This window comes from Monodon monoceros, unplaced genomic scaffold, assembly GCF_005190385.1.
Source record: "Monodon monoceros isolate NGI ecotype Baffin Bay Population unplaced genomic scaffold, NGI_Narwhal_1 Super_Scaffold_5, whole genome shotgun sequence".
NCBI lineage: Eukaryota > Metazoa > Chordata > Mammalia > Artiodactyla > Monodontidae > Monodon > Monodon monoceros.
In genome coordinates, this window is record NW_021703782.1 from 38,528,711 (window position 1) to 38,546,001 (window position 17,291).

Genomic DNA, 17,291 nt, shown 5'->3' on the forward strand with positions numbered 1-17,291 from the left:
CACAATGAGAATCCTGCGCACCGCAACGAAGAGTAGCCCCCACTCGCCACAACTTGAGAAAGCCCATGTGCAGCAACAAAGACCCAACACAGCCAAAAATAAATTTAAATAAATTAAAAGAAAAAAAGAGGACTTAATGAGACTATGTAAGGTACTTAGCTCAGTACCTGATGAGTGTTTCATATGCTCTTTTACCTAATCTGACAATCATTACCATTTAATCAGGGTGTTTAGAACATTTACATTTAATGTAATTATTGATATGGTTAGATTCAATCTATCATCTTGCTATTTGTTTTCTATTTGTACCATTTGTTCTTTGTTATTTTTTCTTCTTTTTCTACTTTCTTTTAGATTGAGTATTTTTTTCATGATTCCCTTTTATCGCTTTTGTTGGCTTATTAGTTGTAACTCTTTTATTTCAGTGATTGCTTTAGGGTTATAGTATATACATCTTTAACATACCCGTCTACATTCAAGTGATATACCACATGACGTACAGTTTAAGAACCTTACAATGAAAAACTTCTATTTCTCTCTTCTTGCCTTTGTGCTGTTGGGGCCTCACATTCTACATCTACATATGCTATAAGCTTCACACTTACTATTTTTGCTTAAACAGCCAATTATCTTTTCAAGAGATTTAAAGATAAATATTCTAAATACCTCAATTAAAAGGCAGAACTTGTCAGATTGGATAAAAAAAACAAGTCCCAACTATATGCTACCAACAAAAACCACATGTTGAAAATAAAGGACAGATTAAAAGTAAAAGGGTAGAGAAAGATATACCATATTAACACCAATCAGAAGAAAGCAGGAGTGGCTATATTAATAGCAGGCAAACTGGTACAGATGAACCGGTTTGCAGGGCAGAAATAGAGACACAGATGTAGAGAGCAAATGTATGGACACCAAGTGGGCAAAGCAGCAGGGGTGGGGGGAGATGAATTGGGAGATTGTGATTGACATATATACACTAATATGTATAAAATAGATAACTAATCTGAACCTGCTGTATAGCACAGGGAACTCCACTTCGCTGTACAGTAGAAACTAACAACATTGTAAGACAACTATACCCCAATAAAAAAAAATTAAGAAAATCAGGCAAAGTAGATTTCAGAGCAATCCCTTTATCAGGGATAAAGATTATTTCATAATGCTAAAGGAGTCAATTCAGCACGAGGACACAAAAATCCTAAATGCTTGTTCACCTAATAACAGCTTCAAAATACTTGAAGTAAAAACTGATAAAACTATAAGGAGAAATTGACAAATCTACAATTATAGTTGGAGATTTGAAAACCTCTTTCAATGTTTGATAGAATAAGAAGACAGATTTTAGAGCTACATTATGCATAGGCTCGATTTTAATGAAAGACTTAACAGGAAAAAAAAATCTTAGTAAGGATATAGAAGACTTGAACAAGACTATCAACCAACTTGATGAAAATGACATTTATAGAACATAGCCATACCCAACAACTGTAGATTACACATTCTTTTCAAGAACACATGGAATGTGTACCAAGATAGACCACATTCTGAGCCATGAAACAAGTCTCCATAACATAAAAGGATTCAAGTCTTGCAAAGTATGTTCTCTTGACCACAGTGGAAATAAATTAGAAATCAATAACAGATATCTGGGAAAACCTCAAATAGTTGGAAACTAAATAGTACTTTTAAAAGATTAGATAATTTCTAAATCATGTGTCTGGGGGATAAGAGGAGATGGATTGGAGAACAGAAAGGGATGTATCAGAATGTAGTGGAGTGATTTTTATGAAGACTGGAACTCATCCTGCCTTTGATGTCTCCCCTCTGCAACCCATTCTTCATATTGATAACAGCATGATCCTTCTAAAATTAAATCCGATGATCACTTCTGTTTAGTGGCTGTACATCACTCACAAATCTAAGTCCCAAATCTTTGCAACACAGTTTCTGTTCATCCCTCTAACCTCACTTTTCACTGTCTTACTTCTAACTTCTTAGTACATTCTTTTGTTGCGTCTATTATACCATTTCTTTGCTTCTCTTTCTCCACCACTAGGCTAGACAACAAGGTACATGTCTTCATTTTTGTATCTCAGTGTCTAGCATGGTATTGGGCACAGGGCGTGCTTCTAAAAAAGTTACTTCAATGAATATAATGAGTTTATTAAATATTATTTTCTTTGTCCTCTCCAAAAACAATTAGTTCTTGCAAAATAAGGAAATTACTTTCTTTTTGTAATCAGAAGCTTTTTTTTCCCCCAGAGTCCATTAAAACTCAGCCTATGCACGACCCAGCTCTAAAATTTCAAAGATCTTAAGGCGGTGATTTTCAATCCCTTCAAAGTAGTAAGACCCTGTCATTTTCTGTTTCTGCATTTGTGTCTCACTATCTCATCTCTTGCTGAAATGTTCTTTTTAAATGAATAGCTTGATAAATTGCTAAGCAGTTTTCATCAGACCCATTAGGACAGTGGTAAGTATCCACTTGTGGAACGTGGACATTCAAGAAATCTGATCCAGTATTTACAAAATCATTCCTGAGCTCAGAGTTGGCTCAAACTGGCACCTTCTGGCATTTGCTTGTGGGTGGGGAATGTGGAATGCTTTGAAAGCTGAATGGATTTGTCAAGTTTTAAAACTCCCTTGTGGCTAAAGGAAAACAGCATTCATTGTTTAAAAACACCATTGTTTGTTTTTTCTCCTTTTCTGTTCTTTGGAACCTGAATCTGCAAAAACTTCACACCCAGCATTTTGCTTCATGTACCTCTTCTACTACATTTCTAGAGGACATGAGTGGCATGGAAACCTTTTTTTGTGATTACAGTGTTCAGAGCAAATTGAAAAACTCCTTTTTAATGCTCATACTGATTTTTATGGGAAAAGACACTATAGCTATCATTATAGGCAGAGAGTAGAGCTGATAGGAGCGTGAGTCCTGGAACCAGACCTCAAGGCTCAAATCCCTGTTTTTCCACTTCTTGGCTGTGTGACCTTGGGCAAGGTATTGAACGTCTCCGTGCTACCTCAATATCCTCCTCTATTCCATAGGAATAAAAGAACGTACATCACAGGATTGTTTGAAAAAATAAGTGGGTTGATACATGCAGAACGCCTGAAAGGGTAACGGGCACAGAGCAAGTGAACAATAAAATCTAGTTGCAGCTGTTGTCAGTGGTATCCGTGTCATTATCAGCATCATTAAGCAACTGAATATAAAGTTCCCATATCTGATCTTAAACCACAACAATTCTACAGCTGTGATTCTAGGTGATACCACCTTAGTAGCCAGACTATTTTATTACTGTGAACCCATCACTGCCTGATCGCACAGAGTAGAGTGTCGCCCACGGAGAAGGTCATTCTAGGCCATGAAAGGTACTATCCGGACGCTTCACCCTGTGTTTCAAATCTCTCCGCTGTAGTTCCACTGCCGTTATTTCTCATCCACGTTAAATCAACAGCTCCCCACTTCTGATCTTTTCACCCATTAACTGCCCTCCTTTCCATGCCCTTCCCCCGCCCCAATCCATTTTCTCCACAGAAGGCAGAGTGATCTTTCTAATATCATCTCCTCTTTGGCCTCACTCGCTTGCTTTAAAAAACCCTCCGTGGGCTTCCCTGGTGGCGCAGTGGTTGGGAGTCCGCCTGCCGATGCAGGGGACACGGGTTCGTGCCCCGGTCCGGGAAGATCCCACGTGCCGCGGAGCGGCTGGGCCCGTGAGCCATGGCCGCTGAGCCTGCGCGTCCGGAGCCTGTGCTCCGCAACGGGAGAGGCCACAGCAGTGAGAGGCCCGCGTACCGCAAAAAAAAAAAAAAAAAAAAAAAATCCTCCGTGACAAGCTTTGACACAATAGAAGGCCTGCCATCCTTGGGTGAAGCACAAGGGCCTTTGGGATCTGACCACAGCAAACCTCTCCACCCTTCTCTCTCGCCACGCATCCCCTCACTCAGGGGCCCTGATGAAGTTTGTACTTCCCCACCCACCTTACTCTCATCACTGCTCTCGCTGCCGGGAATACTCAACGCCCTTCACCTGGATGGACTTGTCCATCAGGATTTACCTGTGGCTGGTGTCCTGTTCTTCCAGTCCCTTCCCTCAAGTTTGGATTTAGAGCCTCCAGACTTTAAGCTCCTTGAGGCTAGGACCATGTCTGTGCACTAGGTTACACCTAATTGTCTGGCACTTAATACGTTTATTAAGTATATGTTGAATTAGTTACCCTCCGTTCAGGGCTCTTGTAGGTCTCTATGCCTATAGGCCTAGCATAACACTTAACTCATTATTATCACCATTATCATGGGTTTGTTTGTCTCCATTAGACTGTGAGCTTCACACACGAGGTTGAGTCCTTGTCTTATATATCCTTGTGTCCCCAGCTTCCAGCATAGTACCAGCCATGAAACAGGAACTCAGCAAGTTCTGAAAGAATGAATGGTATCCACATACCGTTAATCTCAGTTTTGAAGTCTCTCCAAATTCTGAAGCAATAGGATTTATGGACCCCTCTTGGCAGTTCTTGGATGTTATCCCAATGGTACCACTGACATTTTAAGCAAAAGTTTGTACATATGTATATTTTTCTGGATGGTGGGGTCATAGCCTTCATCAGATTCTCAGAGGGTTTTCTGATTCCCCTCAAAGGTAGGAATCTATGTCCTAAAGAGTTATATGTAAAAACCAGTTGTGAAATAAAATGTTTGCAAGGAATCAAAACTACAATGTGTGTACTACCTCACACCGGTCTGAATGGCCATCTTTTTCTTTTCTTTTCTTTTCTTTCTTTAATTTATTATTTAGGCTCTGCCGGGTCTTAGTTGCAGCATGCGGACTTAGTTGTGGCATGCATGTGGGATCTAGTTCCCCGACCAGGGAATGAACCTGGGCCCCCTGCACTGGGAGCGCAGAGTCTTACCCACTAGACCACCAGGGAAGTCCCCAGAATGGCCATCTTTAAAAAGTCTACAAATAACAAATTCCGGAAAGAGTGTGGAGGAAAATGGAACTCTCCTACATTGTTGGTGGGAATGTAAATTGGTGCAACCACTATGGAAAATGGTATGGAGGTTCCTCAAAAAACTAAAAGTAGAGTTGCCATATAATCCAGCAATTCGTCTCCTGGCCATATATCTGGGCAATACTATAACTCAAAAAGATACATGCACCCGTATGTTCATGGCAGCACTATTCACAATAGCCCCAAGACATGGAAACAATTATCCATCAAAAGATGAATGGATAAAGAAGATGAGGTATATATATATATATATATATATATATATATATATGTATATATATATACACACACAAATATATGAATATTACTCAGCCGTAAGTAAGAATGAAAATACCATTTGCAGCAACATGGACGGACCTAGAGATTATCATATTAAGTGAAGTAAGAAAGAGACAAATACCATATGATATCACTTATATGTGGAATCTAAAATATGACACAAATGAACTGATCTGTGAAAGAGAAACAGACACAGATACAGAGAACAGACTTGTGGTTGCCAAGGGGAAGGGATGGATTGGGAGTTTGGGGTTAGCAGATGCAAACTCTTATATACAGGATGGATAAACAACGAGGTCCTACTGTATAGCACGGGGAACTGTATTCAATATCCTGTGATAAACCATAATGAAAAAATATGAAAAAACATGTACATATTTATATATAACTGAATCGCCTTGCTGTACAGCAGAATTTAACACAACATTGTCAATCAACTATACTTGAAAAAATATTTTTTAAAAAAAGGAAAGAAAAACCATGCACGCACAAAAGATGTTTCCAAGGTAGTCTGATGAATAAGCCCATGTGGCCCGAGGAGGTAGAGGGCTTGTGTCTCTACAGCCCCAACGCCTCAAGCAGTCTCCCTGCTGCTGGACGGTGGAGGCTCCACCTGGCTGCAGCGGCTGTCTCTTGCCACGTGGATATCCACCTGAAAGCCCCCTCCCACACACCTGTAGGATCAGTTTGAGACTCATTTGCAGGACCTTTTCGGTTCTGGAAGCATCAAGGATTTCAGCCCCGGGACCAGCACTCAGTGTTTCAACTCAGCATTCAGGGAGGAGAGGCTTTTCTGTTCAAAGCTGAGAGCCTCCCTTGAGCCACTTTGGCTAGACATTTTCTCTGGCTTCCATCAATAGACTCGGAATTTTTTTTCTGACCTAGACCCACACAAACAAGAGACTAGAGCTTCTCTAATATGCTAAGGAAAAAGCACATTTTAAAAATAACTTGAGCAAATGAATTCATTCTGGTTAAAGCAACCCAGCTACATAACATAAACTAGGATTTCGCAACAGCAGGTCCTAAAAACGTAAACAAACCCAGAGTCCACGTGAGCCAAGCCATTTGCTGAACAGAAAGAGTCCCTGGCCCAAATTCTTCCAGAATAAAAAATACCTTATAAAAGCAGGAGTCGATGGCCATGATGTGAAAAATAAAGGTGGGGGAGGTGGGAGGGGTGGGAAAATGAGAAAGTCTCATGACTAGATACTCCAAATGCCAGCTTTCCCAACCAAAAGCTAGAATGATGAGGGATCGGGGGCAGGGCGTGAGTGCAGCCTGTGCCTCAGGCCCCTGCTCAGACCCTACCAGGACCCTGCCTTCCCTAGGGAAAGTCAGAAGCTACTCACTCTCATGAAGTCAGAGGAAGACCCTGCAGGTTTTACCATGTGTCTGTTGACAAGATAATGGTTCCACTGAAACTGTAATAACATACTGGCCAAAGAAGCCCATATTTTTTTTTTTTTAGCCCATCCTTTTATAGTAACTTCATTCCCAATCTGGTTTTTCGAGCATCGTAATAATATGTTCTTTCTGATGAGACCCATACTGTTCTAATGAACTTATGCAGAGTTTCATCTCTGTTCTAGAACAATACTTGCTATAAATAATAAGTACAGTGATCATCATTTTATATTTGAATAGCTCCCCTTCCACAAAGAAAAAAAAAGTACTTTCTTATTTCTTAGTAGTAGTGAGGTCCTTTCTATGCTGGGAGCGCTGTGCTAGAATCCACATCTTAGAACAAGACAGAACTTGGAGAAATTCAGAGAAAGGGCACAGGAATCATTTTTAAAGACTAGAAAATGCAATTTATGGAAAAGGGTTAAAGAACTTGCTATTATTTGCAGTAAAACTTAATACTATATTTCAGGTATACAAAGGATCATGGTCAAATAAGCCACATTTATTGAGTATTGGCTACGTGCTAATTTCTCATTTAACCCTCACAACGACCTTGGAGATAGAGTATCCCCAAGGTCCACCACAAGGACACTGAAACTTAAGATGAATGATTGTCCAAATGTGATAGACATTTCTCACAAGTATTCTGCTTTTCTCTCTCTCTCTTTTTTCTCACCGAGGAGTTGGATAGTACTTTCCCCTTCCGTGGAACTCAGGCATGACCACCCGAATGGCCAATGAAATTTGAGCCAGAGACGTGTGTGTCGATTTCAGATGGAAGGTAAGAAAACCGCTGTGAGCTTTGCCTCCTTCTCACTCTGCCACAGTGGCCATTAACGTTCTGGAAAGTGGCTGCTCCCCAGCCTTGGTCCTACAGTGGGAGCCAAGGGAGCAGAGTCCCCCACCCACTCCTATCCACCCAACGTGAGCGTGGTGCATGAGCGAGACATTCACCTTACAGTTTTAAGCCACCGACTTTGGAAGATTGTTTCTGCAGCGAAACCTGTTAGTCACCCAGCTGACTAGAACTTGACCTGCCTCTACTGCCCACAACTTATTTTAACTAACATGCTGTGCTACCTTCCAGGTAGAGAATGATGGTTGTGTCTTCTACCTGGTGTAAGGAGAAGGAAAAAAAGGTCATTATCTCCAATGACCGGAATTGAGATTCCCCAGGGAATTGAGATTCCCCAGGGCGCAGTCAAGACTGACAGATAAACAGAAGTGAGGGGAACTTCTATTGACATTTACTCAGAAGAGAAAAACAGTTAATGTTTTGATGTATTGTCTCCCAGGCATGTTGAATGAACACTTTGCATAGATTTTCACAAAGAAAGCTCTACTTAAGGGAAACTTTCGTAATAGAATTTCTGGCTTGGAATTGTTTACTCTGCTTCACGGTCTCTCTCTGGTTTAGCCTATTTTCTTACAGACCTCACAACGATAACCTTCTCCCTTACTAATCAGCCCACAAGATGGTCTTCATTTCCAGTCTACCAGGAACCCAAGGATCTTGGTTGGATCTCCCCCAAATCAGAGCCTGAGACAAGGACTCGAGGGCAGTCAGTTTATTTGGGAGGTGATTGCAAGCAGGAGTGAGAGAGCAGGCTGACTGAAAGAAGAAAGAGGAAAGGCCAATATAAAGCTGACTCATACCTACCATCCAAGGTCATTGTGAGGATAAGAGGAGCTAATATAATTGAAAATGCCCAACACAGCTCCTAGCACATAATAGGCACTCAATAAATGTGAATCCCCTGCCCTCCATCTCCTGTGAAAGTTCTGGAGCTGTACTAGACGCTGAGGCAAACCAGCTGTAAGGTCCTTCCAACTCTTCACTTGTGCTTTCCTTTGGGTTTCTGGTGAGGACTCTACCCCCAATCTGAGTAGCAGTGAGGAACCACTTCAAGTGAAAACCTGATATAGCATCTGCTGAGATAAACAGAAAAGAACGCAGGAAAGCAAAAAGCCAAGGAAAGGGAATGAAAGTGTAATTCAATTTTATAAAGAAGGAGATTTGTTCTTCTGGAACGTTGGGTGGAAATCTTGCTGAGTGACCTAGCTGTCATAAATCCTCTCTGGCACAAAGTAACACAGGAAGGAAGGGAAAGAAAGAAAGGAGGAAGGGAAGAGGGAGGGATAAGGGGGAGGGAAGAAGGAAAGAATAAATGAAAGAAAGAAGGAAAGAAATTATCCAGCAGGGGCTCTGCTGAGAATTAGACTGTAAGACTCAGGGCCAGTGTAAAATGAAACTTTCCTGAAAACCTTTCAGAGAGGCGCGTTTCCTCCGAAGAGCATCATCTGGGCTGTTCAATGCCCAGGGCAAGTCTCTTTCATCTAATTGGACATGAAACACTATCACATTTGAGGTTGGCCGGAGGCCATTCAGAAATTAAGTAATTTTTCAACCCAAGGGGCTTTCCAAATGATGATGTAGCTCCTTAGGAGGAAATTAAATATTGAACAGTGTATCATATCTAATTGGAATCTTGAGGAAATAGGGTGCTGAGTAGGTAAAACATCTGGGGGCTAACGTAGGGCAGAATGAGTGATGCCCTCCGTTTTGTGTTTTGCCTTAATTATGATGTAAAAAGGAAAATCTTGTTATTTTTTATGCCAGGAGGGCAGGGGTTGGTTGGGAGAGGTTCCTCCATGCACCTTCCGTTTGACAGTAGAAAGTTTACTTCTTTCATTTCTTTGCACAGATATGCAAGGAGAGCTGAATAGTCACAAACGGCTTCTTAGTTTGCCATACAAGGCAGTTGGGAGTTAATGACTGACTTATAAACCATGGTAGTGGGTAGGCACTGAACACAAAGGTACTGTAGTGATTTCCCCCCTTCAAGAGAAAGTCTATTTGAGACCCCTGCTATGTTCCTGTTTGGAAGAGGGAAGTGGGTTGTGATCAAGTTTGAAGCATCCATGACACAGCAGCCTCTTCTCTATCTTCGTATGCCCTTTTGTATGAATTACTGTGAAGCACAACTTCCCAAATCCACTGAGCACACAACGGTCTGATTTTCCCACTTGAGAAAGGTCCTCAAATCTTACTCTTAAATTGACTTTGGGGATCCAGACTCTGTACGGTGTCTTCAGATAAGACTACATTAGATGCTGGTGTTCCTGGCAAGTCTCCCTCCTTGGATCATATCTAAGCTGACCTGTTTAATGGTGAGACAGTTCCTCTCAATTACTCAAAGTGCTGAGGCCAACCACAAGTGTACCACACCTGGCTTGTGTCAGGCCACAGCAAAAACGTCAAGCTTATCTCCTGAGAAGAAGAGTCCCTCACTCAAGATTCAACTGATTTAAAAAACCCCAAACCCACAGTCTATTAGGAAGATCTGAAAGAGTATTGGGTCACTGTGAAAAGTACAAACAGATCTTAAAAACAGAAAGAAAGATCACAGTCTCCTTTCAATAAAATTGATGTTAAAATGACTTAGGAAAGAATACGCACTCTATTCGTATAGAGTTGCAGGTAATTGTCCATTATGATTCCAAACTGCATCATTGTTTCAGCTGCACTGATATAACTCTGAACAGTATCATAGGTTCTTTCCAGTCCTCAGACTATGACCTTTCTATGCCTCAGTCCCACTCCTATAAAATGGGATTGGTCTAGGGCTTCCCTGGTGGCGCAGTGGTTGAGAGTCCGCCTGCCGATGCAGCGGACACGGGTTCGTGCCCCGGTCCGGGAAGATCCCACATGCCGCGGAGCACCTGGACCTGTGAGCCATGGCCACTGAGCCTGCGCGTCTGGAGCCTGTGCTCCGCAACGGGAGAGGCCACAACAGTGAGAGGCTTGCGTACCAAAAAAAAAAAAAAAAAAGGGATTGGTCTAATGTGGATTTCACCAAAAATGACTATAGACATCTAGTGTTATTATAAAGATAACATGTGTAACATGGATTCTTGTCATGGGTTGAAATTGCTTGAAATATTGGGTTGGCCAAAAATATTCATTTGGGTTTGTCCATAAGATATTACGGAAAAATCCGAATGAACTTTTTTGGCCAACCCAATATATACATTGTTTGAATTACCATTATTTCAGTGCTTAGGAGGAGCCATGCACATTTATTTCCAGGACCCAACGTTCATTAACATAAATGCTAGTATTACAGATCCCACAAAGTTTTGAGACAATTCCTCCAACCTTGTGACTAGTCAGAATTTTGAAAACAAAATCAAAGTAGGTAAGCCGGAAGTGCTCCTTACTTTTGATTTATTACGTAGACACTTAGATTTGCAAACTGTCTTTGCTTGGGATGAAAGGAAAGACTCTGAGAACATCTACTGTTTGTTAGTAAGCTGCCTGTAATAATCGCAGTTAGCGGCACAATGACACTGGGTAATCAGACTCAGCCAAAATGAATAGAATTTTCACAAAATTTTACCTCTCACCAGATCTAACTGGAGTAGCCCTTGAACTCTGAGTACTGCTCTCCAGAGCAACATGATTATGGGTCTAAGTTCATCAATGACTAGGCAAACATGCTTTCTCCATTTTTAGTCTATTGCAATCTGACTGTTATGACGTTGCTATGGTGACACCTTACCGATATCCCTTTGCTCTTTTGGTACCCTCTCAGAGGAAGCTGTGACGAAGTGGTTTGGCAACAGAATCTTTCTGGGACTTTTCTCACACGTGATTGAAGACCAGCAGGGCTTTCCTCTTACCAAGAATGTATAAAGTGTGAACTGAAAATTATGAAAAATAAGTTGCACTGACTTGAGCAAGGAATGTGAATGTTATTCACCCTGTATCAACCTAACCAGAAATATTCTCTTTTTGTTCCCAATTCCAGGAGATGTCATCCCAAGGGACAGTGAGTCTTTTGGATTCAGTGTGGAATATAACACATGCTGGGTGCTGGGATCTCTTACCCTCAAGGGGGAGGGGCTACATGAGGGTGGTGTGAGAACGACATGCTGGAAAGAAAAGAAGGTAGTGTTTTTGAGCACTTATCTGTCAGCACTTACAGTGACAGGCACTCTGCCAAGCACATTACATGCAACTCTTCACTGAGTCCATACGATTACTTATATTACTTACCCCGTGTTACAAAATGAAGTAGCTGACTCAGAGAGATTAGACACAGCTAATATGGATCTTTCAGACTCTGAAGACTATTCTCTTAATTACCATGCACCTTGTCTCTCTATAATTCATCCTTCAGATGATCCTGGCTTCTCTCTTTTCCCAAGAAAAGCTTGGAAGTGAGATTCATGAGTGGTCCCATCCAAATTCTTCAGTCTTGTCCCATAGGAACCTGGAGAGGATTATCTGAAACAGCGGAAAAGCTGACAACGTCATCTGGGACAAATGCACCCTTGTGGCCTTTTCCACTTAGGTATCAGGACACACAGAACACTAATGGTCATGAGACACAGAATCAATGTCCCAGTTTTACTAGTTGTGTAATCTTGGGTGAGTCACTTAATCCTTCCAGCCTTAGTTACTTTATCTGTGAAACGGAAGTGGTGAAAACCATACTTGTCCGAAGGTCGGGAATGGACGGTTGCTCTCATTATCCATTTTTGCCCTCTTTTAGAACCTTTTGAGTCTCAGATATTTGAGTCTGTGCCCTGGACTCAGATTTATAGGTCCATGATTGCCCTTTTATAAGGCAGCAAACAGAGTTAACAGTCTAATGAAAACATTATACTCAACAAGAAAAGTTGATTTTTCTCTTCTCAAAAGTTCATTTTCCTCTTCTACTTGTTGCCTTTTGAGTTACAGCTTCAGACATTACTTTGGAAGCTCCTTGAGGTGATTTTTCTCCATTAAGAACTGTTAACAGAAATCATTAAATTCCTTTGCTCTCTAGCCTAGCTTTCGGGATCCCAGCCCTTATCCTCTAACTGCATGAAAACTAGCTGTATCTTGGTTTCCAGAGCACACCTAGCATTTTCTTCCTTCTTGTGTCCTTACTGCTGTGGCTCCCTCTAGCTGAAATAGCCTTTCCATCTGACTGCAGCAAGGCCCACCGTCTTAAGTGCAGCTCAAATGCCACGTCCTCCCTGAAGCTCCCTACCATCAGCTCCACCCAGAATGAATCTATCCCATCTCTATGTTCCAATTAGTGCTATTGCTATTTGTGTTTCTCTTGTCACTTTTACTAAACTGTAAGCATCTCGAGGGCAAGAGCCAGGGTTGCCCATTGCCATGTGATAGTGGTGAGAAAGTGTGAGGGTTACGGCCATGGGCTTCAGTCACACTGCCCAGTCTAAAACCTGCCTACATGATGTACTAGCTGCATGACCTTGGGCAAGTTAATTCAAACTTTTCTAGTCTATAATTTCCTCACCTGTACCTACTACCTAGGGATCTTCTGAGTATTAAATGAGATATTCCATGTAAAGTGTTTAGCAAGTACCTGGCATATTGTAGGTGCTTAATAGATATTAAGTATTTGCAATGCCTACAGTGAGGTATTTTCATTGATTATTTCAATATGTATTTATTGAGTGCTGTATTAGTCTGTTCAGGCTCTTGCAACAAAATACCATACCACTGAATGACTTAAAGAATAGACGTTTACTTCTCACAGTTCTGTAGGCGGAGAAGTCAAAGATTACAGTGCCAGACAATTTGATTCCTGGTGAGGAATCTCTTCTTGTCCTGCAGATGGCCCCTGCTCACTGATGTCCTCACATGGCAGAGAGACAGCGATCTCTGTCTTTTCTTTTTTCTTCATGTAAGCCACTAATCTCACTATGAGGGCTCATCTAACACTAATTATCTCCCAAAGACCACATCTTCGAATACTATCACACTGAGGATTAGGCCTTCAACATATGAATTGGGTGGTAGGTTGTGGCGGGCCGGAGATGGGCACAGATGGGCACAGAGTGGGTGACAACAATACAGTCCATAGCAAGTATCTATACATTTTCTATACTTTTATTGAGCTGGTCTAGGCATAGAGCAATAAACCAAACAGAATAAAAACCTTTGTCTCATGGAGTTTATATTCTGCTGGAAAGAGTAAGGCAGTGTGTAGAGGGAATAATTGCTGTCATAGACGTCCACTTCCTTATCTCCCTAACCTGTGAGTATGTTAAACTACAAAGGGGAATTAGGTTGCGGGTGGAATTAACATTGCTAATCAGCTGACTTTAACATAAGAAGATAATCCTGGATTATCTGGATGGGTTCAGTGTCATTTCCTCATAAGTAGAAGAAAGGAAGCAGAAATACAAGAGTGATGCAATATGAGAAGGATTTGACCTGCCCATGCTGGTTTTGAAGATGGAGAAGAGGGGCTATGAGACAAGGAATGCGGGTGGCCTCTAGAAGCTGGTAAAAACAAGGAAACTGATTTCCCCCCATAGATTTAAAAGAGGATTGCAGCCCTGCTGCCACCTTGATTTTAGCCCAATGAGACCTAAGTTTGGACTTCTAAGTTCCAGAACTGTAAGATAAATTTGTATTATTTTAAGCCACCAAGTTTGTGGTAATTAGTTACAGCAGCCATAGAAAATGAAAACAGGCAGTGTATATATTGTATATCACATGGCGATAAATTCTATGGAGAAAATTGGAGCGGGGAATGTGGAGAGGGAGTGTTGAGGGTGGCAGTTGACTGTAATTTTAAATAGAGCAGAAAGGGGGGCCCTCTGGTGACTTCTGACCAAGGTCTGAAGGAAGTGAGGTAGTAAGCCTTGAAGTATCCGAGTAAAGAGTGTTCCTGGCAGAAGGCACAGCAAGTATAAAGGTAGGAGCTTACCTGGCATTGGTGGGAATCAAAGAGGGCAGTGTGGATGGAGCGGAATTTGTGATGGGGAAGGTAATGGGAGACAAAGTCAGAGATAAAGGGGTACTTCTTTGTGCTGCTTTTACTCTGAGTAAGAAAGGAAGGCCCAGGAGGATTTTGAGTAGCAGAGTGACGAAAGGCAACATACATTTTAAGGGAATTACACTGGCGGCTGTATTGAAAATAAAACAAACGCAGGGCAGGGAGGAAGCACGGGGACCAGGTAGGAAGCTATTGCAGTATTCCAGGCTGCAGGTATTTGTGGCTGGACCAGGATGGTAACTGTGGAGGTGGTGGACGGAGGTCTGCTTCTGGATATCTTCTTTTTTGTTTTTAATTATTTATTTATTTTTGGCTGTGCTGGGTCTTAGTTGCTGCACGTGGTGAGCGCAGCAACTAAGAGTAGGGGCTGCTCTTCGTTGCGGTGTGCGGGCTTCTCACTGCGATGGCTTCTCTTGTTGCAGAGCACGGGCTCTAGAGCGCAGGCTCAGTAGTTGCGGTGCACCGGCTTAGCTGCTCCGTGGCACGTGGGGTCTTCCCGGACCAGGGCTTGAATACATGCCCCCTGCATTGGCAGGCGGATTCTTAATCACTGCGCTACCAGGGAAGCCCCTGGATATCTTTTGAAGATAAAACCAATGAGTTTTTCTGATAGAGGTGGAATAGAAAAGGAGGAAAGTCAAAGAAGATTCCACGGGGCCTTAAGCAACTGAAATGTTGGACTGGCCCTTCCCTGAGTTGAGGGAAGACAGCAGTGTGAGCAAGTCTGACAGGGAGAGTCCATTCAGTGTGGGTGAACTTTTGATATCTGAATCCTCTCCCTCCCCCATTCTTTTCCTTCAGAGTGCTTTTCCAGACGAGCAAAGACACATACACATAAGGAATAATAGCCAATGGGAAACAATATCTACTTCACATCATGATGGGGCCAGTTTGCTGTACAATACAGGGCTCTGATAAAAGCCAGACTGGAGAAGAGATGTAGCCCAAGATGCTATAGATTGAATGTTTGTGTCCCCCCAAACACAATTCGTATGTTGAATTCTAACCCCCAAGGTGATGGTATTGGGAGGTGGGGCCTTTGGGATGCGATTAGGTCACAAGGGCAGAGCCCTTATGAATGGGATTAGTGCCCTTATAAAAGAGGCCTGAGAAAGCTTCCTTGTCCCTTTCTGCCATGTGAAGACACAGAGAAAAGATGTCTATGAGGAAACGGCCCATCATAAAACATTGAATCTGCCAGTGCCCTGATCCTGGACTTCCTAGCCTCCAGAACTGTGAGAAGTAATTTCTATTTATAAGCCACCCAGTCTATGGCATTTTGTTTTAGTAGCCTGAATAGACTAAGAAACAGGACCAAAGAAGGCTTGAATTTAAAATGCTGCCCCTTCAGAGCAGATTCTGAAGGTTGAGCCATTTTCTTCCAGCCACCAGGTCACAGGCAGGGAAGCTAGATCAAGGGTGGGTGAGAGATAGGATGTGATTCATTATATTGACCCCACTCACTGGTTAAAGTTATCGAGGAAATAACAAAGCCTTCCTCCCAACCACCAGGTTCACCATTTCTCCCCACTGAAGGGGCCACTAAGGGGATGAAGTGGGATGAAAGTTCTCTTTTCCCTACAGGCAAGGCTGAAACCCAAAGAGAGAGGCAGAGACCCTTCCATTAATGCTTATTGATTAGAATCCAATGCCTTCTTTGCCCCGCACATGCCCTGCTCACCTGCGCGCTGGAGCTTGAACCCTATCTTCGAGGGCAGAAGTTGGATCTCAATGTTCTACTTTAATTTCTGAGACAGGAAGCCTTATTTTTCCTCTCTTCTTGACAGAACAGAAAAGACCACGTAATGAGAATTCTGGGGCAGGCAACAGCCTCTTCCCAATTAGGGACAAGTGAGTACGAGAGAAGGACTATTAAAGGTAAACTAGAGTAATTAAGAGACACTTCTACCCTGATTGTTATGGATGATGAAGTGCTGTCTGATTGCCATGGAGCCCAGGAACAAAAGGAACTTGAAAGCAGTGAATGGGGTTTGAGACAATTTGGAAATGAGATTGCATGACTCAACAATGAACAGAAACATTGCTTAGTGGCTGGGTTTTTGTATCTGACCATTTTTTCTTCTCTTGTTTGAGTTTTATATTCACAATATTCATTATCTTTGCATTGCCAAATGACACAGAATTAAATCATTTAATCCAGGGTTGATATCATTAGACCATGACTATTTATTAAATATTTCTTATAATATCAGAATTGACTTGATATTGCAAAGGATGGGTGTGATTTTAGAGGGTCTCACTTGGTAGTTGTGGAAACAGCTTTTGCGGGAAGGATGTTTTCTCTGTGTATTCTAGTTTCTACTCAATATATTTCCATACTTCTTTAAAGTGTGTAGTAAGAACTGTAAAATGCAATACTTAGTCATTTGGTACTTCTCAATCAATGTGCACTAAGATGCTATCATACGGAGAATTAAAAGATGTGGAAGACTCATTCTTTTCCTCAGGAAGCTTATATTTAATGACTCCTACTATGAACTAGGAATACTTTCTATGTTTACTTTACCCTTTACTACCACCCTGCAAGGTAGATACTACAAGGTAGAGGTCATAGACCAAGATCACACAAATAGAAAGTGGCAGAATGTGGGTTGGGCTTCAAAGTCCATGCTCTTTCCATTACTCCCAGCTTGCTCTAGCAAATTGCTAGACTCTCAAAGTATTTTCCAACGATTAATGCTCTCCTCAGTCGGGCAGTCCACAGCATTTTTCAACAAGTCAGAAAATCCTGGAGAAGGTAAGCAATTTCCTCCTCTCTAGG